Below are 23,481 nucleotides of genomic sequence, written 5' to 3'. Positions count from 1 at the left end.
CTCACAGTCCCAGGGACCCCCTATGATGCATCAGCTGTCTGGCTTAGTTTCAGGCTGGTTCTCTGGGTCTTAGCAAGCTTATCTGAAAGAAAGGGAATCAATCAGGTCCTTTAGAAAATCATGATCTATTAATATAAAAATTAGAAATATTATCCATAGAACATAAACCTTACTAAGTTGTCAGCTATGAGTAAAACAACTTATAAAATTTGTTACCTGGACTTTACTTGTTTGTTCTACAAGAAATATCAAACTGTTTTTAGAAATGCCAAACAGGAAAAGCAAACACTAATGAATTCTTTAAAAGAACAATTCTTACTTTAGTCTCAAAATATTAAAATGGCTAGATCTCACAGTAAAACATAACCTATGAAAAGATTCATCGCAGTTCTTTCCTAGATTGAGTTAATTCTTATGACTCAGAACAATATTCTTGTAAATCAAATACTCTTAGTACCTCTAGAACACCAAGTGCAGTAGAGTTCCCAGCAATGTCTGCAGGCAGCAAGAAAAAGGTCAAGAGTGCCCTTCTTAACTTCCAGACCTAAAACCCAGAAGTAGAAAAAAACAAGTCATCTTAACAGTTCCTGAATGACAACTATGTGCTAGATGTTGTCCTAGTAACTTTAAATAGATTATCTTATTTAGTTCTCACAACAATCCTATGACTTGGCTAGTTATTATCACAATTGTCATGATGAGAAAATTGAGGCTCCGGAGGTTCAGAAAATGTCCCACAGCTACAGAATATTTTACAAAGCCTAAAAATAAGGTAATCAAAGAATGTGCCACTGTCTTAAGCCTTTAGGAAAACACTCTCATCAGTGGACCCAACTGTTCACATACCTTTGGTAGATATAGCCCTATAGTGAAGATGTGGACTAACAAACCATCATGATTGGATATTATACCTTAACTTAAATTAAGAAATTAGCTTTGTTTTCCATGAGTCTTCAGTAATTTGCTTAGCATGAAACCAGTTCCCCTGATCAAACTGAGTTTCTAGATCTACAATTGCTGAGGAACAGACAACAGACTATTCAAGTTAAGGCCATTCTTTGAGGTCTGTTATGAATGGCACCTCCCTGGAGATGTCTATTTCTTTGTTCAATGACCATAACATTCCTTTGTCTCTTCTTTTGAATATTAACTTTCTCCACTGGATTTCTAATATGTTCTTTATATAGCAAAAAATGTGAAGCTGAGCCACTAGAGTGAGTTCTTGAAGAGTACCAGGTCCATATGCCTATGATGCCCTGGATAGAGACAGCAATATAATATTTTATTAAGAAAACTAAAGACTATGATTTCCATTCTTTTTTTAACATAAGAACATCCATATCTGCAAGGAGGTGGGTAGTTAGAGTGGCTGAGAAAGGAAGACAAAAACATCTTTAAAAAATACTCTGGAGCCCATGGCTCAGTTGAGCACAGACCTAGGAATCAAGAGGTTGCCGGGTCAATTTCTAGTTAGTGCACAGGCCCAGGTTGGGGCTGGATCCCCAGTAGGGGACCTGCAGGAGGCAGCCAATCTATGATGTTCCTCTCTCATAGATGCTTCTATCTCTCTATCCCTCTCCCTTCCTCTCTCTCTAAAAATCAATAAGAACATATTAAAAAAAAAAACACCAACTTTGAAAAAAAGAAAAAAGGAAGGAAATATTAAATATCTTTAAGTATACAAAGAATTATTTTATAGAAACCCACACTTTTAAACTATGAAACATGGGGCACTGCCTTAGTTTGGGAACAGTTTAGAATATGTATTACACATACAGTGTAAGAATGAATGTCTCTTTCACTTACTGATAAAGATCAGTTTAAAATATATGCAAAAATGGAAAAGAGGCATGGTTAAGATGAGAAAAACTAAAATCACCTAAATCCTTCTTCCCTTATCCTCCCAATCATTAATTTTATCAGAATTTTAAAAATTAAAGTAATTTTTTTGGGGGGGGGGGCGGGGCTGTCCGACTATGAGTACATGCTTATTGTAGGAAATGTAAAAAGTATTAAATATTGTATTAAGAATATGTTATCAGAAATAGATCCAGAGACATGGAAGCATACAATAGACTGAATCTCAGAGGGAAGAGGGAGGGGAGAAGTGTGTGGGAAGAGATTAACCAAAGAACTTATGTGCATAACCAATGAACACAGACAAAAGTTTGGTGAAGGCCTGGGTGGGGGATGGGAGTGAGATGAAGGGAGGAAAAAAGGGGACATCTGTAATACTTTCAACAATAAAGATAAATTAAAAAATAAAAGACTATGTTCTCTGACCAAAATAGCATTAAATGAAAACACAGTAACTAAAAAGATACCTGGAAAATCCCAAGTATTTGAAAATTATTTGACAATACTCTTTGGAACAATCCATGGGTCAAAAAAAAAAATTACAAGCGACATTAGAAAATATTTTGAATGAAATGCTAATGAAAATGTATAGCTTTAAATGTTGATATTTTAAAAAATAAATTTTAAAATCAATGAACTAAGCTTTCACCTTAAAAAATTAGAAAAAGTAGAATAAATTAAACCTAAAATAAGGATGAAGGAAAGAATTAATGAAAGAGCTCAAATCATAAAACACAAAACAGATAAACCACAGGAAAAAAAATCGAAAGAACCAAAAGTTGACTATTTTAAAGGACTGATAAAAGTGATAACCCCTAACTAGACTAATCAAGGGGAGAGGGAGAAGAAAATGAATCCAATATCAGAATGAAAGAGGGAGCACCCAATAGATCCTACCAACATAAAAAGGAAAACTGTTTTATAACATATATAATTTATTTTCAAGCTGATAAATTTGACAAGTTAAGATAAAATGGGCAGCTTCCTTGAAAAATACAAATTACCAAAACAGGCATAAAAAGAAATAGAAGATCTGAATGGTCTTATATCATTCTTTTAAAAATTGAATCCTTAATTAAGAACCTTTCCACAAAGAAAACTGCAGGCCCAGGTGGCTTCATTGGTAAATTCTATCAAACATTTAAGGAAGAACAGCAATTGTACCCAAACTCTTCCATAAAAGGAACACTCATTGCTGGTAGAAATGTAAAATGGTAAACCCACCTTCGAATTTGTTGTCTGTTCCTCATAATGTCAAACACACACATATTCTAAAACCCAGCAATTCCACGTCTAGGTATTCATCCAGAATACATGTGTCACAAAAAGCCTTGTATAAGAATGTTCATAGCAGTTTTAGGCATAACAGTTGAAAAATGGAAAAAAAAACACCTTTCTGCAATAATAATAAACAAATTACAGTATATCCACATAATTGAATACTGGTCAGCAACTAAAAGGAAGTAACTACAGTTACATGTAACATGGATGAATCTATATTTTAAACAAGAGCTTCATAAAATTTTTATGCCCAGGAAAGTTTGAGAACCATGGTTATAGAAGTATGTAAGAAAACAAAAAGAGAAAATAGAGATTTGGGTAATTTATAAGCTAATCAGTGCCATATACACTATTAACTATATGTAACAGTTGTCATCTTCCATTAAGTGCTTAATTGCCATTTAAATCAATATTCCTCTGTTCATGTTTAATTTTCTACTTATGTGCTTCAAGGAATTCCAATTCCAAATTTTAGTCTTCAATCATCTAACTACCCTAATTTCTCATTAATCCCAACTCATACTGTGCATTTTAGATAAAATCTTGTTCACCAGTTTCCTTTTTTTCCTTCCTTAATGTCCCACTTTCTTGATACTGTTTTCCCCACCTCTTTAATAGTGTTATTCTTACTCTTCACTGCACAGATTTGTCTTTCTACCTCCTTTAAGACTGAACCAAAAACTCATCTTTTCCACTAAGTGCTAAACCTCAGATTTTTTCCAAATTCTCTCAGCAGTTGAAGATCTTGCTCCTAATATATGTATTTATTTTACTGAATTTGGACATCTCTTATAATGACTCACTAACTCCATCCCCTGGTTATAGAGTAGACCAGTGATGGCGAACCTTTTGAGCTCGGCGTGTCAGCATTTTGAAAAACCCTAACTTTGGTGCCGTGTCACATATAGAAATTTTTTGATATTTGCAACCATAGTAAAACAAAGACTTATATTTTTTATTTTGATTTTATATATTTAAATGCCATTTAACAAAGAAAAATCAACCAAAAAAATGAGTTCGCGTGTCACCTCTGACACGCTTGTCATAGGTTCGCCATCACTGGAGTAGACCCTTTGGGTTCAGTGAATTAAAAAGATTACAGTCCTTTTCAAGGTTCATTTTCTTGTGCTGTTTTTACTTTTCTCTCTGGCATTCTAGTTGCCAGAGGCTTAAACTCTATAGGGCTGGAGGGGTAGGAGAGAAAGAGATGGTTGATTATGGCTGTTCTGCATTAGATTTTAAAGGTGAAAAAAGCCTTTAGGCTTCAATATCTGTTCAGACTTGCTCACTTGCCCAAGGAAGCAAACAGGATTCTAAAAAGAGACTTTAGGAGAGGAATAAGGAAGCGCATTTGTCTACAAATTCCCTGTGTTGTACAGGTGATCAGACAGGATGCAGTACAGTTTCAAGGACATTCAAATATTTCTGACAGCAAATATTTCTATGTATTGTTTATAATGTTAGGGGGTGGAGGTTTGACTGGAGGTGGGCAAAAATTAAAAATCAAACTAAGCGCCAGTACTCTTTGTTCTGCATACATTATTACTTAGGAATTACTCGTCTAATTTCACAACTTTCAATTTTAAACTATGCCTTCCAAATCATATTTATAAACCTGATCATGCTCCTGAGCTAGAACAATATTCCCAAATGATATCTTGATCATGTTAATCTAAAAAGCAAAGAGTTATCTGAAAGCAAACTCAGTATTACCCCCCTCTCAAACTTGCACATATTATTCTACTGCTAAGTCAGAAACCTTAGACTCATTCTCAACTTTCTCTATCATCTCCAAACACTAACGAAGTCTGGAAGACAAACTCCTAAATATCTCTGAAATCAGTGCTCTTGTTTCTATCCCCACTACAAATTCCTTAATTCATACCATCATTATCTCTTTCCTGAACTAGGGCAGAGCCTTAAATGACATCCTTGACACTAATCTACCTACCAGAGGCCAGAGAGACAGCCACATTCACTCAGCCTGCCACATGTATTATTTGATGAATAAATGTCTCCAATCTCTGTTCCTCCAGACTATTCTCTTTATTACTGCTATAATCAGTTTTCTAAACCACCAATCTATTTGTGTCACTTCCCTACCTATAAATAAAATAAAAATCCAAATTCCTACTTTGGCATATAAAACTACTCACAATTTGTTCCCATTTTACCTTGGTTCTAGTCTGACTTTCTAAATTTTTTCTGCACTCATTTCAAGAGATCAAACTTCACCCTTTTCTTTAGACACACTATGCCCTTTCTTTTTAATAATCTAGAATAAATAGTAACTCAGTCCAGCTTATTTTGTTTTTATGAGTACCTTATACTATTTTAAGCCATTAGCTAAACCTGTACAGCAGTAATGACTGAAGAAACAATCAGATAATATAGCCAACTCTCAGTTAGCTTAGCTATTAACATGGTCAGTATAGACTAAGTGGAAAAGTGAATAAAATGTCTCAACTAACTGTTGAGCTTCTTCCTTACAGTAAATTAATGTTAAAATTCTCCAGTGACAGACTTATTGTCCTCCTTTTGATTCCCAGGCACAAATAGAACTGTAACTCAATTTTCTTCATATCTATCCATTTCCTTTCTTTCATCTTTAACACCTCCCTTCCCCACTTGTTTCTCCTCCTGCTAAGTTTTTGCAGGATCCTCTTTGTCCACTCTTCACAAGAACACAAGTATTCTTCTACCACTTTTAATTGTAGAGCACTTAAAGATTTATAAAGCACTTTCACATATACTTACTCACTTGGTTCTTACCTCATTTTTTGGGATTCCAAAATCAACAAATATATATGCCCTTATAATTAAAAATAAGATGTTCTTCTTATATTTTAACTCAAATTTGAGGAAACTGCAGTTCAAAAAGTTCAATGATTCACCTAACATACTGCTATTCCCTCTGCCTAGAATTCCATAAACCCTCTTCATCTGTTCCTCTCTTAAGACACAGCTTCTGTCTTCCCGTCCTCCCAGAGCAAGAATGTTATGCCTGTTTCAATGCTATCAGAATATTTTCACACCACTAGAATAATCTAGGTCTCTGAACTCTACTCTGGTGTTCTTTTCTGCCAAACAATATTTTCCTTACTAACTAATATTATATTTACTAATGCCTATTAATTACCCAGCATTTTGTAAAATCAAAAGGAGAAACATTTTATGGGCAACCAGTACTTATTTACCAATCTTGAGGGTAAAACTGTACACCAAAACATCCCTACCTTTCCTTAAAAATCAGGAATTTAAGGAATGTCTCTAAATCCTCTGAAAATATCTAGATACTGTCTCTTGTGGTAATGCCACAGCAAAGGAGTAAAACAGCACTCCATAAACCCTAAATTAAACTATTACATGTTTTAAGAGATGCCTCTTAATATCTTGGGAAACTTTTAGGATTAAAAATCAAAAGACCAGGGCCACAGTACCAACTGCAATACATATTTAACTGACTTGGGAACATCATTTAATCTCCCTGATTCAAATTTCCACTTTAATAATGCCACCCATCTTTCACAATTGTTAAGAGAATTAAATGAAAAAATGACTACAAATCATTTAGCCTGGAACACAATAGTAAAAAAAATGATAACCCCTTTCATATTTATTTTTATATACATCATTTTTGTTTTCTGAAACATGTTCTTGGATTTTGTGACCCAGCAGCAAATACAATAAATGCCTTCAAGGAAGTTATTTCCATGACTTCTGGATCCCCTACCTGGGTCATAACTCAGGTCCTAGAAATATAACTTGGAATATCTCCTCCTAAATGCATTATCTTGTTCTCTGCCACACGAAAACTCATCAAAAGATATTCCTGTAGCTTCTCCTTATTGGCTTGACTTTTAACTACCTGAAACAGCACACGGAGTCAGCTGCAAATCTGGCAATATTTACTGCCAGTATGTTTTTTGAATCACTTATTTTAAAATGTTAAATAAAATAATCTGAACGATAAAGATTTATTTTTAAAAAATGTTAAATAAAATTAGTTCCAGCACTGACCACCTGAAGGTTAATGAGGTTGGAATGGTGTTTCATGTTAATAAAGTAAAAAACTAAATAAATAATTAGATGAATCAGCCCCCCTTTGGCCATAGGCATATTTTGACTTTAAAAAAAAAATTATTTTTTTTTTGAGAGAAATATCGATGTGAGAGTGAAACATTGATCAGTTGTCTCCTGCACATGATTGAACCTGCAATCTGAGTATGTGCCCTGAACAGGAATCAAACTGATGACCTTTGGGTGCATGGGATGATGCTCAACCAACTGAACCACATTGGGCAGGGCCGCTGGCATATTTTAACCCTTAAGAAATTACTTGGATTTCTCTAATCAAACTATACTTACATTTTGAGTAAATTTATCCTTTAGTTTTATAGAATACTTCAGTAGTTTTCCTGATACAATGACATACTAATCTATGGAGCCCAAGATCTATGCCAGGCCCCAAATGCCCACGAAATCCTGGTTTCCCTCAACATTTTTCTCTTTCCATCCTCTGATGGCTTCCTTAGCTCCCCTTCTTTTGACTACCCACCATATATACAGGCTTAAAGTTCAGCTCCCAAATCACTTTCCTTCTTTCATGTTTCATTTTAAGTATATATATATTATTTAAATAGACTTCTATTCTTTTCAATTTTTTAAACTACAACATATCATATACTTGATTACCACCTTTAACTGAAGAATCTTGCTCAGAATAAAAAGACTGGATGTTATTCCTGTTATAGTGGTCTTCAAATTTAAAGATAATTTGCAGATAATTGCAGAGCAGATAAGCCCATTTCAAAATTATCTTCATCACTGCTTCCTCTTATTAATTTTGATAAAAGATTGCTGTATGATATCTCATCAAAGTAAAGGTAAATTTAATTTTGGTGTTAAACAGCATGTAAGTAAAGTGCTTATGAACTATTAGAGAACCCATGGAAATATATTCTCACTATACTGTATTTGGCAATGGTGTAATTATAGTCTCTCTCAAGTCATTCCTTAGAATGTGTCACCTACCAGGTACATGTAGAATAAAACTAGGTAACTAATTCTCAGTTAAAGCACTCAGATGTATATTTACCTAACATTAACATGAGTCAGCAGTTTAACCAATTACCCTTCAAGGTTACTTCTGCTTTAATCAGATTCAAAAGCCCTTTCCCCCCTTAAAAGTAGGATAGTTGGCTAATCCAGATGAAGAGTTTTTACGTTGGGCAAGGCAAATAATTTGTATTTTCCCTGTCATTCTCTAACATCTACACTGAAGCTAAGAAAGTAACTTGCATATCTACCCAGTCCACATCCCCATGAATTTTAAATATGAGTATCAGGCAATTCACAATGCCATAACTGTTTTTAAATATACAAAGAAAATTCCAACTTAATGAAAAATTGAGCAATAGTTGTATTTTATTATAACACTAGTTGCCCGGTGCATGAAATTCATGCACGGCGGGAGGGGGTGTCCCTCAGCCCAGTCTGCATGCTCTCCAATCTGGGACCCCTCGGGGATATCTGACCGCAGTCAGATATCCCTCTCGCAATCTGGGACTGCTGGCTCCTAACTGCTCACCTGCCTGCCTTTTTGCCCCCAACTGCCCCCCCTTACTGGCCTGATCGCCCCCAACTGCCTTCCCCTGCCAGCCTCATGGCTCCCAACTGCTCTGCCAGGCCAGCCTGCTCTCCCCCAACTGCCCTCCTCTGCTGGCCTCATGGCCCCCAATTGCCCTCCTAGGCCAGCCTCATGGCCCCCAACTGCCCTCCCCGGCCGGCCTCATGGCCCTCAACTGCCCTCCCCTGCCAGCCTCATGGCCCCCAACTGCCCTCCCTTGCTGACTTGATCGCCCCCAACTGCCCCCCACTGCCGGCCTGCTTGCCCCCAACTGCCTTTCCCTGACGGCCTGTTCTCCCCCAACTGCCTCCCCACCCCCACCGGCCTGATCACCCACAACTGCCCTTCCCTCCTGGCCTGATCACCCCTAACCGCCTCTGCCTCAGCCCTGCCACCATGGCTTTCTCTGGAAGGATGTCCAGAAGGTCTCCCTAATTAGCATATTACCCTTTTATTAGTATAGACGGTATTGCTAATGTCTTCTGAAACCATATTTAACTAAATATTTTATTCATATAATTAGATTATGTAATAGACGGAACAAAGTATCTGTATGTTTAAATTATATAAAATTTCTAAAGGCATGTCATGAGTCCAAAAAATGTACAATAAACTGTAATAACTTTATAATCTTTATTATAATAGTTAATCAAAAGAAGATTAGGAGTTGGTCACTCTCATATATTAAAACTTTGTATCAGTTAAAAGTTAATACAACCCTGGAAACTTTTGATGGCTCCATGTAACTCTTTTAGTCCTGCTAGCATTACTTCAGATTAAAGGGATGACCCATGTATTTATCATATGAAGTACCACCAATAGAATGCCTGCCTGAGATATAAAACAATATAGCAAGAATCTACTACTATCATAATGAATACGCTTTTGAGCTATACCTTATTTCTGATTTTAATATCTAACCTGTAAAATAAACTCAATTTAATAAACTCTAAAAATAAGAGCAATTAAAAATATTATGTGAAATACACTAAAAAATAATTGAAATTAATGTTTTAAAAGAGGCATGAAAAATAAGCTCATGTGTTACAGATGGTGAAAAGTTACATGTTGTTACAGGAGGTTAAGATGTTGTGAGAAGGAAAGACCACAAAGATGCTTGAGAATCAAGGAAAGACCCATAAAGATGCTTGAGAATTAAGATTAATCTACTATAATCAGAAAAAGAGCTACTATAAAAGCAATAGGACCTCCTAAGGCAAAAACAATACATATCCAAAAGAAATCTACCACTGTCACCACAAAATACATTTGATAAACCACATGCTCATGACACTAATTAGACCTGGGTTACAGCAAATTTAAAAAGAACAAAATGTTACAAAATTGGAGTAACACAAATTTTATCACTAAAACCTAACAGTTTAATGAATGAAGTCATCAAAATATCCAGTTAATAAAAAGCAAGGTTCAAAGATCTTTTGATGGTTCCACTGGCAGAGAGGAGTTTAATAACAGACCTTATAAATTCCTGGTTTCCTTATCTAAGCATACCCAATAGGCCTCTAGAACTCAGTAGAGTACCTGCAAATCAATTTTAACATTTTGCTTCTAGATTAGTGAAACTGCAACAAGGGTCTCCTGATGACATTCAGAAAAACAGACACCCAACTTGTTATGCATATCTAATTAAAGGTCCAAGGTGAACAGAGGAAGCAGGACAAAAAATGAGAGCATCAACTATACTAACTGTCCTTAAGGCAAACTATTATTTTTATCTAGGAATTTTTTTTTTTGGTAGCCTCAAAGTGATTTTGTTAACAGCAAGAAAACAAGTGAGCGTACAAATGCCTATATATACCTACTGAACCATAAAGTATAAGGTCTAATATTTGCTGTACCCTTACTATGTGCTAAAGAAGCACTTTTAATCCTCACCAATACTCTATGAGGTGGGTACTTTTATTACCCTCACTTTACAGATGAGGAAATCTAGGTACACAATGGTTAAATCACTTGCCAGAGATCATAATGTTATTAAGTGGCTGAAATACAAATCCAGTTTTCCTCTATTACAACTATAATAGAAATTATGTTTTCATAATTATCATGTAATTCTACTACTGCTCTTTTATAAAGGTACTAGAATCCATTTTAACATAAAACCTTCACACTTACTAAAAATTATATTTTAAATATATAATTTTCTTTGAAAATGAGCCTTTTAAAATCGGAAAATCTTTTTTTTAAATGTATTTTTATTGATTTCAGAAAGTAAGGGAGAGGGAGAGAGAGATAGAAACATCAATGATGAGAGAGAATCATTGATTGGCTGCCTCCTGCACACCCCACACTGGGGATTGAGCCTGCAACCAGGGCATGTGCCTTGACCACCAGGAATTGAACCAGTCATCACCTCCTGGTTCATAGGTTGACGCTCAACCACTAAGCACACCAGCCAGACTGAAAATCTTTTAAGCAATTAATTTTTAGCATAAAAATTCTAGAACACTAGCCTACTCTAATAAGCTCACCTAATATTTTAATTTTTTTGAATATTTTTTTAAAAATATATATTTTATTGATTTTTTTACAGAGAGGAAGGGAGAGGGATAGAGAGTTAAAAACATTAATGAGAAACATCGATCAGCTGCCTCCTGCACGCCCCCTACTGGGGATGTGCCCGCAACCAAGCCTGGGACCCTTTAGTCCGCAGGCCAACGCTCTATCCACTGAGCCAAACCGGATAGGGCTTACCTAATATTTTAAATTTAGATGATAGTTTGTCCCTTCCCACTGAGAGAAATACCAGCACTTCCACTAACAATGCAGCATATTGTTTTAAAATTTTCAGTAAAAGCTTAGACAGCTTTACATCACTTCATGTATAAAAGTAGTCAACTTCAAGAATGTGGACTAACTGGAACTCTTACACGATGCTGGTGGGAGGGTAATATGGTACAGACATTTTGGAAAATAGTTTGGCAATATCTTAAAGGACAATAACCACAACCACAACACAAATCACACCTTGTATCCAACCCAGTCATTCTACTCCTAGTTATATACCTAAGAAAAATGAGAGCATTTATCCAATGATTTGCACATGAATGCTTATAAAAGCTTTATTTTTTAATAACCAAAGAATAAAAACAACCCAAATGTCCTCAATAGAAGAATGAATAAGCAAATTGTGGGACAACTATATAACGGAATACTACTCAGCAAATAAAAGGTAATGAACTATAGATACAGATAATATGGACAAACCTCAAAAATAATTATGCTGCACAAATGAAGCCAGATAAAATCAAGTACACACTATGTGAATTTATTTATATAAAATTCTAGAAAATCCCAAGTAGTCCATAGTGACAGAAAGGGTTGCCTGAGAATCGGGGAGGGGCAGAAGAGAAGGATTACAGAGACCAGACATTTTAGGAGGTGATGAATATGTTCATTATCTTGACTGTGGTGATAGTTTCATAATTGTATATTTTAACATGTGAAGTTTACTGTTTGTTAATTACACCTCAGTAAAGGTGTTAAAAATGGAGAGAAAAAAATCAGTCAACTCAACTTCTCATCTTTAGAAGGGAACAACATCACAAATAATTCAAAAGCCATTTATAGTTGGCACTAGAATGTTTTAGTTTAAACACTATGCTTTTCCGCCATCTTTCTGTGCCACCATAATGAGGCACATGAATGTACTGGCTCTAAGAGTATCAACAATGCCAAAAAGAGAGGCAAACTCCAGGTTCTTATTAGGCTGTGCTCCAAAGTCATCGTCCGGTTTCTAACTGTGATGATGAAGCACGGTTACATTGGTGAATCTGAGATCACTGCTGATCACAGAGCTGGGAAAATTGTTGTAAACCACATGGGCAACTTAAAGATCTAGCAAAATGGAAAAACAACCTGTCAGTTTCGTTTCACTGTACTGCCAACCTCAGTGGGCATTATGGACCATGAAGAAAAGACAAAAACACACAGGAGGGCAAATCCTGGGATTCTTTTTCTATAGGTATAATACATTATGTGCAAATAAAATACCTCAGTGGGAAAAATAGAATAAAATAAACACTTTAAATGTGATAAAATAGAAAAACCTTGGACTACAGTCCAGAGATCTGTCCATCACTAACTAGCAATTTTGTCCCTTCCACTATTCTGGGCCTTGGTTTCCTGATCTGCAAAATAATCATCTCCATGGTCTACAATTCCAGCTCTAGAAGAAATATGGCTCATACCATATATCTTTTTCCCAAGCTTCCCATTCTCATTGTTTAGTTATTACTGCATTATTGTCCCTTGTCTACAAATGGAGAAAACAGCCCATTCTAAACAAAGGTGATAAGAAATAGCTTTCTAAGATCACTGGTTTGCTACAGATGAATCTCAAGGTGAAAAATGTAGAAGCTATTATAATGTTAAAAGGTGTTAGGTTTCAGTATTTTAGCCTACTGTTTTGTGTGCCAGTACATTCTCCCTAAGGACAAACAGTAAAATTCAAGGACAATAGGGAGAAAAAAAAAAAGTAATTATCCATTAATTATTCAAGAACTAAAGAGGTGCCAACTGAACATATTAACTTTTTTTGCAGATTTTCTCTGACCAATGAATTGCATTAAAAGGCACAATCTGATCTATAAAATTTTATCAAATCTCTTTAAGATTTGATAAAATCTTAAAAAAGCTTTCATTTTATAAATTATGAGAAATTAGTAAGATAACAAATGGGGTTAAAGAAATATTTAAAAGATTAAAGATTTAGCTGTGCAAATCTTAGCTGCTGCTTCTCAGAGACAGGAAGTGCCTCTGTGGACTGCTACTCACTGCCTAACCCTGATATGCATTTCCTATGTTCCTAATCCATTCTCAAGAGTGTTATACAAATGCAAGATTCTTAAAATTAAACTAAGCATCTGACATAAGATCCCCAACTGTTAGAAACCTCAACCTGATTTTAGTATTGGTTTCTAGGCTGCTAACTTACCAACATCTTTCCAATTCAACACACAAAGTACCTTAAAACTTCTATAGAATTTGTGGTTCAATTTTGCATGATCTTGTAAAGAAACAATTAAAAGCAAGAAAAAGAAAGCATGTGAATTACGTATTAATGTTGTAGAATACAAGTCAGTAGCAAACTAAGCAATCCAGTCCAATCTAAATGTTAACTTGGTAAGAACTGAGCCACTTGGTATAGAACTGAGCAGTGGCTATAGAAGAAGAGACCTGAAGAAAGGATCTTCAGCAGCTGGAGCGGCTGCTACAAGAATTTCAAGGTGCAGCTTTGAGAATCTCCGGCAAAACTGGTTAACTGTAAAACACCATCAAATACGTACCTACATTTAAAATTAAAGGATAGCTGAAAAGGTCTAGCTGCGAGCCAGCTTTCGGTGGGAATGCCAAAAGGAAATGTCAAAATCACCTGGAGACTCCAATCGCCCAGCCTTCAAACTTGAGGTCCATGCCACGGTGTGCGCTTAAATTGTTTCTTAGCATCCTTCTTTGCACGCAACCCCCTCTCCGGAAAGTCGCTTCGCTTCAGCTACCCGAATACCCAAGCCCCAGTCCCCACGAATCTTAGGACCCCGAGCAGTTGCAGAGAAGTCTTCCTGCAGCCGCCTGCGCATCCCTTCCCACCTCGCGTTATAAACCCGGGGTGCCCCAGTCACCTCAGCCCCCATCAAGCGTCCCGGTGTCCCCTCTCTCCCAGTGGACCTCTTTTCTTCGACCCTGAGGGCCCCCCGCTCCCGTCAGAGCCTCAGAGCCCTAAGTCAGTCGGCGGTGCCCCCTTCCCTGCAGCGCCCGCATTGCCCCACAATCTCCGGTAGCCTCGCCCCCATCCACCTCAACCTGGATCACGAACGTTCCCCTACTAGACCCGGGGGACCCTGTTCCCCTGTTCCTCAGGTTTCCCCAACCAGAAAGCAGTTCCACAGAAATGCATCGAGAGCCTACTAAGCGCAAGCTCCCACTACGCGCGGCGCGGTCTGCACAGGGCTCGCTGTCCCACGCCCGCTGTCTCCTTCCCGGCCAGAGGCACTATGCTGCCTCCGCCCGGGGCGTGGAAGCACCGGCCGGAGGCGGACGGCGCCGGGCGCGGGCACCGGGGACCGTAGAGGCGGCCGCTAAGGGCGGTACAGGAGCCGGGGAACTGGTGCCGGCAGTGCCGGGCGCGGGCCGCGGGGAGACTCACCGGTCGGGGTGCGCGGGGCGGCCTCATCCAGGGACACCTGCGGCCAGGCAGGATGGGCCCGGGCGGCGCAGTCACCGAGAGGGCGAGTCCGCCCGCCCGCGGTCCCGTCCCCTCCGACTGCCTGAACGAGCGCAGTCTCCCTCCCTCCGGACCGAGCTCGGGGACACCAGCTCCGCCGGATGCCCCGCCAGGCCCCCACCCCCTTTCCCGGCCGCCTCCCCCTTGACACCCTTCTCCCCTCCCCCCTCCCCCCAACCCCCCTCGGAATGGAAAATACCTCCCGGGTAGGGGGCGGCGGGGGCACGCCTCTCGGAAGGGCAGCCTACCGTGACCAATAGCAGGAGGGGCTCTGGAGGGGCGGGATTCCTAGTGGCCAATCCAGAGGCAGGTAGGTGAAGGCCGAGGGAGGGAGGCTGGGAGCGAGAGGGGGGCGGCCCGGGAGTCCGGGAGGTCCGGCCGCTCGGGTGCGCGCAGTGCGCGGCTGCCATTTTGGAGTCGGGCAGCTGCTATGGCGGTCGGGTCGGGCCCGGAGGGAAAAGGGAGGAGCCAGTCAGGTGGGAGAGAGTTGGTCACGTGAGCTCGAGGGGCGGGGTTAAGCGGGCTGCGGCTCGAGGGGAGGGGTCGACGGCAGCGACTGGCGGGGACGGAGGGTGGTCACGTGGTCGCAGTCGGGCCCCGGGTGGGCTTGGGGGCGGAAGGTCAACCTGAGGTGGGAGAAGGAAGCCAGCTTTGCCCTGGTTTCAACTCCGTTCAGGAAAAGGAAAGGAAAAGTGATGAATGGACAGTGTGAGCGACGGGGCGGAAAATGTGAATGAGCCTCCGAGCTTCTTCCAGCTTGGAGCCTCGTCATTACTACATTACAGGATCTGCGGGAAACTGGGCGCTCCATTTAATTCAAGTATTGCCATCCCTACGCCCAGCTGTCGCAAACGTGACTCCCAAATCCATGGAGGGGTGTTTGTCGCCCACTCTCTGCCTGCACTGTACGCGGAAGGGCCCCCGCTCCAGAAATGGCCGAAAGGGTAGAAGCTTCCTAGTTGAGGCCTTGTGACGCTGCCAGGACTCTCCCGCTGGCCTCCTAGAAACCTGTCATCATTCACAAACTCTGTGTTAGGTAAGCCCGTGATTGGATTCCGACGCCTCCAAACATAAAACTAACTACTGCCTACCCCCCCCCAGCCCCCCAAAGGAAAAAACAACTTGCCTATGAGACCCTATCGAGCATTCAGTTCACGCTTCAAGTCCAGCCAAATTATGCTCCCTGTCAGTCCACTGAAAGTGCTCTTCTTCAAGAGTCACTTTTCAGTTCTTACTTGATCTCCATTGCAGTATATTCTATAGATAGACTACATACATCCTTCTTGAAACTTTCACCACCCAAATGCACACCTGACCCCAGTTTCCCTGGAACTATCATTTCCCTGAAACTACAACCGCAGGTTGTCTTTCTCTTCAGTTGATCCAGCTCTGTTCTCTGTTGGCTCTTTGAGTCCAGAAGGGGATCCCGAGCCCCCTCCTCAGTCGTACATAATCGTTCTGTTGCAGAGTAGGTGGCCTAATCGTCGTGATGGCTGGGTACACCTTCTATGTGCGTCTGGGCCTCTCCAGTGGAGCTTCACCATGGGAACCTAGATATTTCCGGAAGTCCACACAACCTGTTCCTTACCTTCTTTGGTAACATCACCATCCATTCCCTTAGCCAAGCCAGGAACCTGGGAGTAATCCTCCATGCTATGCCCCCACTGTGTAACACCTCTCTATCCCTTCTAATTTTGCCCTGTTGATTCAATTTACCAAATGCCCTTTCCTCTCCATTTCTACAGCCACGGCCTCACCTGGCCATTTATTCATCAGGCCAGTATTTACTAAGCACTTTACTAGGTGCCAGGGATTATTTGAGATGCTTAGGCTGGAGTGATGAACAAAACTGATAAGGTTCATGAATGGGGTGAGACATACAAGAGTCTATCAGTAAAGTAGCAAATAAACAAGATAATTCAGGAGATGCTAGTTGCTATGAAGACAAAGGCAAACAAACAAAAACCTACCCCACAACAACAACAAAAAGACAGGGACACCTGCAAGACCCTCCTCGAGTCTTTGCCTCCCTCCACCCCCCCCACCCCCCCCCCCCGCAACACTCATCCTTTCTTCTTATTCTTAAAGAGAGTAAGGCCCAGAACTTTCCTCTTCCTTTTATGTTACAGTTGCCTGAATACAAATCCCCCAACTAGAAGATAAGCTACTTTGAGGGCAGGGATTATGCCTTACTTTATACATTTTCGTGTCTCCTCAGCACCTTGGCCCAGAATGGGTGCTCAGAAAACGAGTGTCAAATGAATTGGTGAGTCGCCTGAGACCTGAATCACACTGCCACAGAAGCATCCCTGGCCCAGATCAGAATGGAAGGTCAGTGAACTCACCTATTAGAATCTAGTGGTAGTGATGCCTCATGGTAGGGGACAGGGTAATCATGAATTTGACAATCTGTGTTCATCCCTTCCAGGCCTGGGATGCCATGAAGCTGTGCCCCAGGTGTAGCAGTAGTTGCTTCATAGACACTGTTTATTTGACAGTGCCAAGTACATGTGGGCAGTTTAAAAGTACTCTTTGTTTCCGACGATGAGCTTCCAACTCAAAGCACTTTGGGTGAATTGCCAGGGTAGACTCTGCAGGAGAAGGTTGCTGTTGCCACTTCACTTTGTATTTCCAGGCCCTTGGGTATTGCACCCCGACAGGGAGGGAGTTGTTGCCAGTTCCGGCACAGTCATTGTAATTAAATCCAAGTTCTGGCAAAGGGCAGTACGTAATTATGAAGTATTATTATGGTTTTTATCATTATTAGACACCCAGCTGCCCAGCCCAGGAAACCACAGTAGTAAAACACTGAGAAGCCAAGCTCCTCTCCCAGCTGGCATGAATCAATACCAGGTGTATTGGCACACAGACTTGCAGCTCCACTCATCAAGATGGGTCCTTCTGTCCCCTCTTTTTAGCAAGATACATTTTTAAATAGATGGAAAGAGGAAATATAAAGACCTTTGCCATCATCTCTGAATCTAGTTCCTCGCCCTCCCATCTCCCCAGAATAATCTCTTCTCATCTATGTATGTATTATATAAATCCTTTTCAACTTTATTCTTGACCTGTCAGCTTCCTAACCATCATTCCCTAAATGTCTCCTGAGGGTGTATTAGTTAGGGTGAGAGTGCAGAGCACAGGTAAGAGTGCTTTTACATTGAAAAAAAAATATGATACAGACTAAATAATTCAGAAAGTATAGTCAGGCTTGACAAGATATCTTCCTTTCATTAAGTGCCTACTCAATGCCATGCTCAGCATTTCACTTATGCTCTCTGACTTCATCCACACCAGCCTGCAAGGTAGATTTTATTAGTCTCACTTTCTTCAAGGTCTCAAAGACTTAGTAAGTGACAGAATTGAGATGTGAACATAAAGATACACATTTGGTAACTGTATACTCATGGTAGATGTGTCCACGCTGATGGGTGAATGTAGGTATCAGACTTCTCCTCCTCCTATCAAATTAAAAATGTTTTTTTGGGCAAAGTAGATTTTAAGCTGAGCACTGAAAGGACAATTTGGAAGTGATGCTGAAGGAATGGTGCCATAAAAGGAGGCCAAATTGGCCTTTAGCCTAAAATCAATCAATAAGCAAAGATTTCTTGTTCAGCAATGAGTCATATTATATTCTTCAAGCACCTTTCTTGTCTTAGCTCTTCCGAATACAGAAGTCAACCCAGGTGGTACAAGGTGAGCTGAGGATGGAGGAGGGTGGTTTGGGGAGGGAATACGATTTTGAATGCAGAACTCCTATATGGCCCATAAACTGGCATATCTAGCACTGGCTTCTGGAACAACGGAAACCATGGCAGCTTTCCATGCTGATGTTTTTAACTGGTGTGTGTAGAACAATTTCCCAGTCTCTTCTTGTTTCTAAAAGACAACTGATTAAAAATTTTTAAAAAATTACTTATCACTTACTATTTATATAAAGCAGTTCACTTCTATTTTTAGTTTTATAAGGGATTTAAGATAACATACATCCATTTATGTGTAAAATTTTGATCTGTTTTAAGTCATGTATAACAGTGTAACCACTATCATAACCATGAAATAGAACATTTCCATCAAGCCAAAAAGTTTCCTATGCCTCTTTTGCTATAGAAATTTTTATGCAACTTGTAATTTGATGACTCCAAAAACTGGATGTCTAGCTTCGACGTTGCTTTCAAAGGCTAGGCCCATAATTTTAACTATCTGTGTAACATATCTAACTAGACATTACAAACAGCCACCTCAGATGAAAAATGAGTTAAAGATAAATCTTAGCTACAAGAAAACCCCCATCTCTCTCCTCAAATCATTTTTCTATATTCTTTAAGTTGGTTGAGAAAATCATCATCTACCAAGTCATATAAGCTAAAAATGTTTAAAAATCTTTACTCCTCGCTTTCTTCCACCTCCCCAAAGTGAGTCTAATTCACACATTCTGTAATCTGTCCTTTTCGTTTGCACTTTCCTCCCTCAGACACTTAAACTTGCTTGCACGATCACAGAAAAAAAGAAAAGAAAAAGAAAAAAATGCCTAACTTGTTTCTTCATGCTCCAATTCACCCACCAATCTGCCATTCTAATTTTCTTTTGAAAACCCAGATTTGGCTGTTTCATTCCCCTGCATTCAGGGACTACTTAACTGTGTACAAAATGGTACTGAAAATCTTTCACAGAATAGGGCCCCAACCTCTTCTTCTGGACTCCTCTGCTCCCCATCACATGCAACATGCTATACATTTTCATCTTCCTTTTTTTTTTTTTATCAGATCTCTATCTGAAATATGCCTCTTTCTCTACCTAGAAACTCCTGCTCACCTTTCACAGCTCCATTTATATGACTTTTCTTCAATGAATCCTTCCCTGACCTCCCCAGACAAAAAATCTCTGTTATATTTGACCTCCCATAGCATGTTGCACATACATTTATCACACTGAATAGGCATAGTGGTAAAATAGAACAGGAGAGATAGTCAAAATATCTGGGTCTAAATTAAAAACCTTATTCATTACTTGCTGTGCCATCCAAGGCAAGTCACATAACCTCTCTGGCCCTCAGTTATTTAACCTATAAAACTGTAGTCTTAACAATTATAATAATTCTCTACCTCATAGGACTCTCGTGGTGATCAAATGAGGTAATCATAAATGTGAACATGATTTGCATTATGTAGATATTAGATATTATAATTATAAAATTATATTTTTGATAGATTTTTAGCTCCTCAAGTGCAAAACCAATGTCAGGTCATTGTTATATCCCTCTACCTAACATAGTGCCTAGGCCTGCCTGTCGCCTACATTGGTTTATGGCATAAGTTACCATTTCTAGTAGAATTATATTCTCACTATAAACTTTTTTAGCCTACTATCCACAATGTTTCTTCAAAAGCCAATCATGACATCCTCATTTCTTTTTATAATTATTTATTGCCTTTTTATAATTAAACTAGAGGCCCAGTGCATGAAATTCGTACACGGGTAGGGGCCCTAGGCCTGGCCGGCAATCAGGGCCGGCCAGGGCCTTCCTTCGTTTTGCACCTCCCCCTGGTGGTCAGCACACGTCATGGCGAGCAATCAAACTCCCGGTCTCCCAGTTGAACTCCCGAGGGGACACTTTGCATTTTAGCCTTATATATGGATAGATAGATAGATAGTTACAGTAAAAGTTCTCTAAGAAAATGAAATAAATATTCTACCCACAATAATTTTAAATTCCTTCATTTATTCAACAAAACTTTTTGGAGCCATTATATGTCCAGCATTGTTCTAGGCACTGGTCATACAAGAAACTTCATAGGATTTACATTATAGTGGGGACAATAAGCACAAACCAGCAAATTAAGGTGTTAATCTGTATAGTTACAGGTGCTGCAGATAGAACAATGTTGAGTGCAAGGCTGATGTAACTGGAGTGATCAGAGTGGCTTCCCTGAGGAAGTGGTGTATGAGCATCAATGATAAGGAGGCAACTATACAGAAAGAAGGGGAGGGGGAAGAGCACAGACAGAGGCCCTGAGACAAGAGCAGGCAAAGTAGATGTGAGGAACTGAAAGAAGGCCGATGTGGTATGGAGGGAGTGAGGGGCAGAGGTAGAAGGTGAAGTCAAAGAAGCACACAGGAGCCAGATCAGATCATGTAGGGCTTGGAAGTTCAGGGTAAAGAGTTTGAACTGTATTCTAATTGTAATAAAAATCATTGAAGGGTTGTTCTAGATTTGGATCTAGAGACAAGAGTCCCTGGAGTGGCTTGCATCCATGTTGGCTATACAAGGAGAGAGCTTGTCCAAGAATGGAGCCAATATTGAAGATGCTGAATAGAGAAATGGAGAGAGATAAATCAGGTCCTGGGTCACACTGTTTGAGCCCTGGATCAAGCTTTGCTTGAATTAGAAACTCTAAATTACCTTTTGATTAAACTAGTTTAGATTATGTTTTTCATCTCTGGCAAGCAAAGGAGCTTTAGTTTATGCAATATCTTCAAACAGACTTAGGAAAATTAATCTCATCTTATTCCCATGGCTTGACAAATTGCAATATTTCCCCAGATAATTTCCAGATTCCTCTCTTCTTGCACTTGGGGTGACTCTACCATTGCAACACACCCATCTACACACCAACCCAGAGTTCTGTTCCCCTTCCCCCAAGGACTCCTCCGGTTATATGTTTAACCCAGCCCACTGATGTTAAAGAAGGAAAGGAACAGATGGCAACCTGATTCATGTTCCTCTTACAGGGAACTAAGCCAATTTATTTTGGGGGTCAGATCCAGTTCAATTTCAGCAGTGAATGAAAGTTGTTTGAATCCATTTCTGGTTTAGGCTTGTAATCATCTGTAGTAATCCAGTCCTTCACATGGGAAAGTATTTTGGAGGGTTAAAATTTGTTTCAATTTGAGAGAACTATGTAACATGGAATCAAGTTGCACCTGTCTTATTCAGCCTTTGTGCTAACAGAGGTAGCATATGGGCTAGATAGGAAGGTGATTAATAATATACTCAATACTAAAATAATCAGCCAAGACGGCATCCATAATAAGCAATGTCCTAAAATCTACCCTTGGATTTACTTTGAATATTTCCTCCAGAGGAGAGCACATTTTGAGATATCATATCATATAATATCTACCAAATTTCTAAAATATAGGTTGAAACATCTTTTGAAATTTTTGCATGTTGGAGACACAAGGATCTTATGTAGGTGAAACATTTCTGTTTGAGAATTATTTTTAATTAGAGCTATATTCTGTCAATATCTTAAGGCACTAAGACTTAGTGAGCAATTTTGAGACAGGATTATTTTCCGGAAAATGTTATTAAAAATCTAGACTCAGAATATCAACAGGACCATTTTTAAATGGCTTCAGGTAATCTAATGGCTATGTTCTGATATGAAGTATCCTTTGTTTTATTGCTTCATATATATGGAACTACATATATTAAATTTATTTATTAAATATATTACTTATAATTTATATATATATATATATATATATATATACACATAATTTTGAAACACAAAATGCTCAGCTTATTTCAGGATTTTTTTTGTTAGCGGATGGTATGCAAACAAGGGATAGAATGACAGATGCTGTCTATGTATTTTACAAAACACCTCTTGTTTATGCATGTGTAAGCAGGAAGTCGGATTTGACAAGATGCAAAGAGATGTCTTACAGATGGCACACGTGAGCAGGACAGGTCTTCCAAACTGATGAGGCTGTAAAAGCAGTTGTCATAAGTATGTGCATGTCTGTCGCATCTGTTCTACAAAGAAATGCACACTTGCAAATATGAATTTTCAGAATTGAGCCCAGGGCTAGCTGAGCTTAGATCAATTTTTCATTGGTTCAAGAGAGGCTATGACCACCAAAATGGATTGCATATCTTTTTGTGACTCTTCTGGAACTTTTCTGGTTTTTGTTTGTTTGTTTGTTTGTTTTTTTATTTTTAGTTTCTTTTCTGTTTTTACTGGCTGTGTTACTTGAAGTTAAAGTTGGAGATTAAAATCCTTTTACTTGATCCTTGAAGATATAACCATAATCAATCTTATAGCATTAAATTCATTGGTAATGTGCTTTGGAGGAAATAAAGTCATGTTCTGCAAAAGGGCTTGGATATACAGAATTTCAATGCTTCAAATGATGTAATTTTCTATAATATTTAGCTTGCCATTTTTAGTTTGGTACTCATATAATAGGAGATTTCGAAGAAAAGGCTAAAGAGGATAATTTGCTTGGTTGTGCTTCTGTTCTTTTGTTCTTTTAGAATCTAAAATTAACCAACATCTGCAGTGTCAACAAGGACTCCACATGGCATTCAAGTTCGTACTTTTCCTAAATAATGCATTTGAGGCAATGTAATCTGAGAGGAGTAGAATGCTCACTATCTCACACTTTATAGTTTCAAAATGATTTAACAATTAGTACCTTATTTGATCCTCATGACAACATTAAGAGGCAAGGAGATCAGGTT

General features: G+C 39.1%; 2 protein-coding genes and 1 pseudogene across 8 annotated transcripts in view; 2 read left to right on the top strand and 1 right to left on the bottom strand.

Moving 5' to 3' along the window:
* SOCS5 (suppressor of cytokine signaling 5) overlaps positions 1–15,435 on the bottom strand; it is a 47,395-nt gene extending 31,960 nt beyond the window's left edge. For 2 of the 7 annotated variants that reach the window (XM_070429151.1, XM_070429147.1), the window contains exons 1-2: positions 14,934–15,134; positions 458–544 (exon numbers count right to left, since the gene is read on the bottom strand). The gene's annotated coding sequence lies outside the window, so the exon portion shown is untranslated. Of the gene's footprint in view, positions 1–457; positions 545–3,081; positions 3,165–14,076; positions 14,532–14,933; positions 15,135–15,259 lie in introns of those variants that run through there. The other 5 variants (XM_070429148.1, XM_070429149.1, XM_070429150.1 and 2 more) reach the window with 5 other exon arrangements.
* On the top strand, positions 12,421–23,369 carry LOC139019629 (small ribosomal subunit protein uS8-like; annotated as a pseudogene).
* The window catches only part of PIGF (phosphatidylinositol glycan anchor biosynthesis class F), a 77,276-nt gene continuing 71,024 nt past the window's right edge, over positions 17,230–23,481 (top strand). The window contains exon 1 of the mRNA XM_070429142.1: positions 17,230–17,342. The gene's annotated coding sequence lies outside the window, so the exon portion shown is untranslated. The remainder of the gene's footprint in view (positions 17,343–23,481) is intronic.

Source organism: Myotis yumanensis, unplaced genomic scaffold (genome assembly GCF_028538775.1).
Source record: "Myotis yumanensis isolate MYYU_CA2020_CCGP unplaced genomic scaffold, mMyoYum1.0.hap1 SCAF_11, whole genome shotgun sequence".
In the NCBI taxonomy this organism is placed as follows: domain Eukaryota; kingdom Metazoa; phylum Chordata; class Mammalia; order Chiroptera; family Vespertilionidae; genus Myotis; species Myotis yumanensis.
The sequence above is the reverse complement of the archived record's forward strand: the minus strand, read 5'-3'. Positions and strand labels throughout refer to the sequence as shown.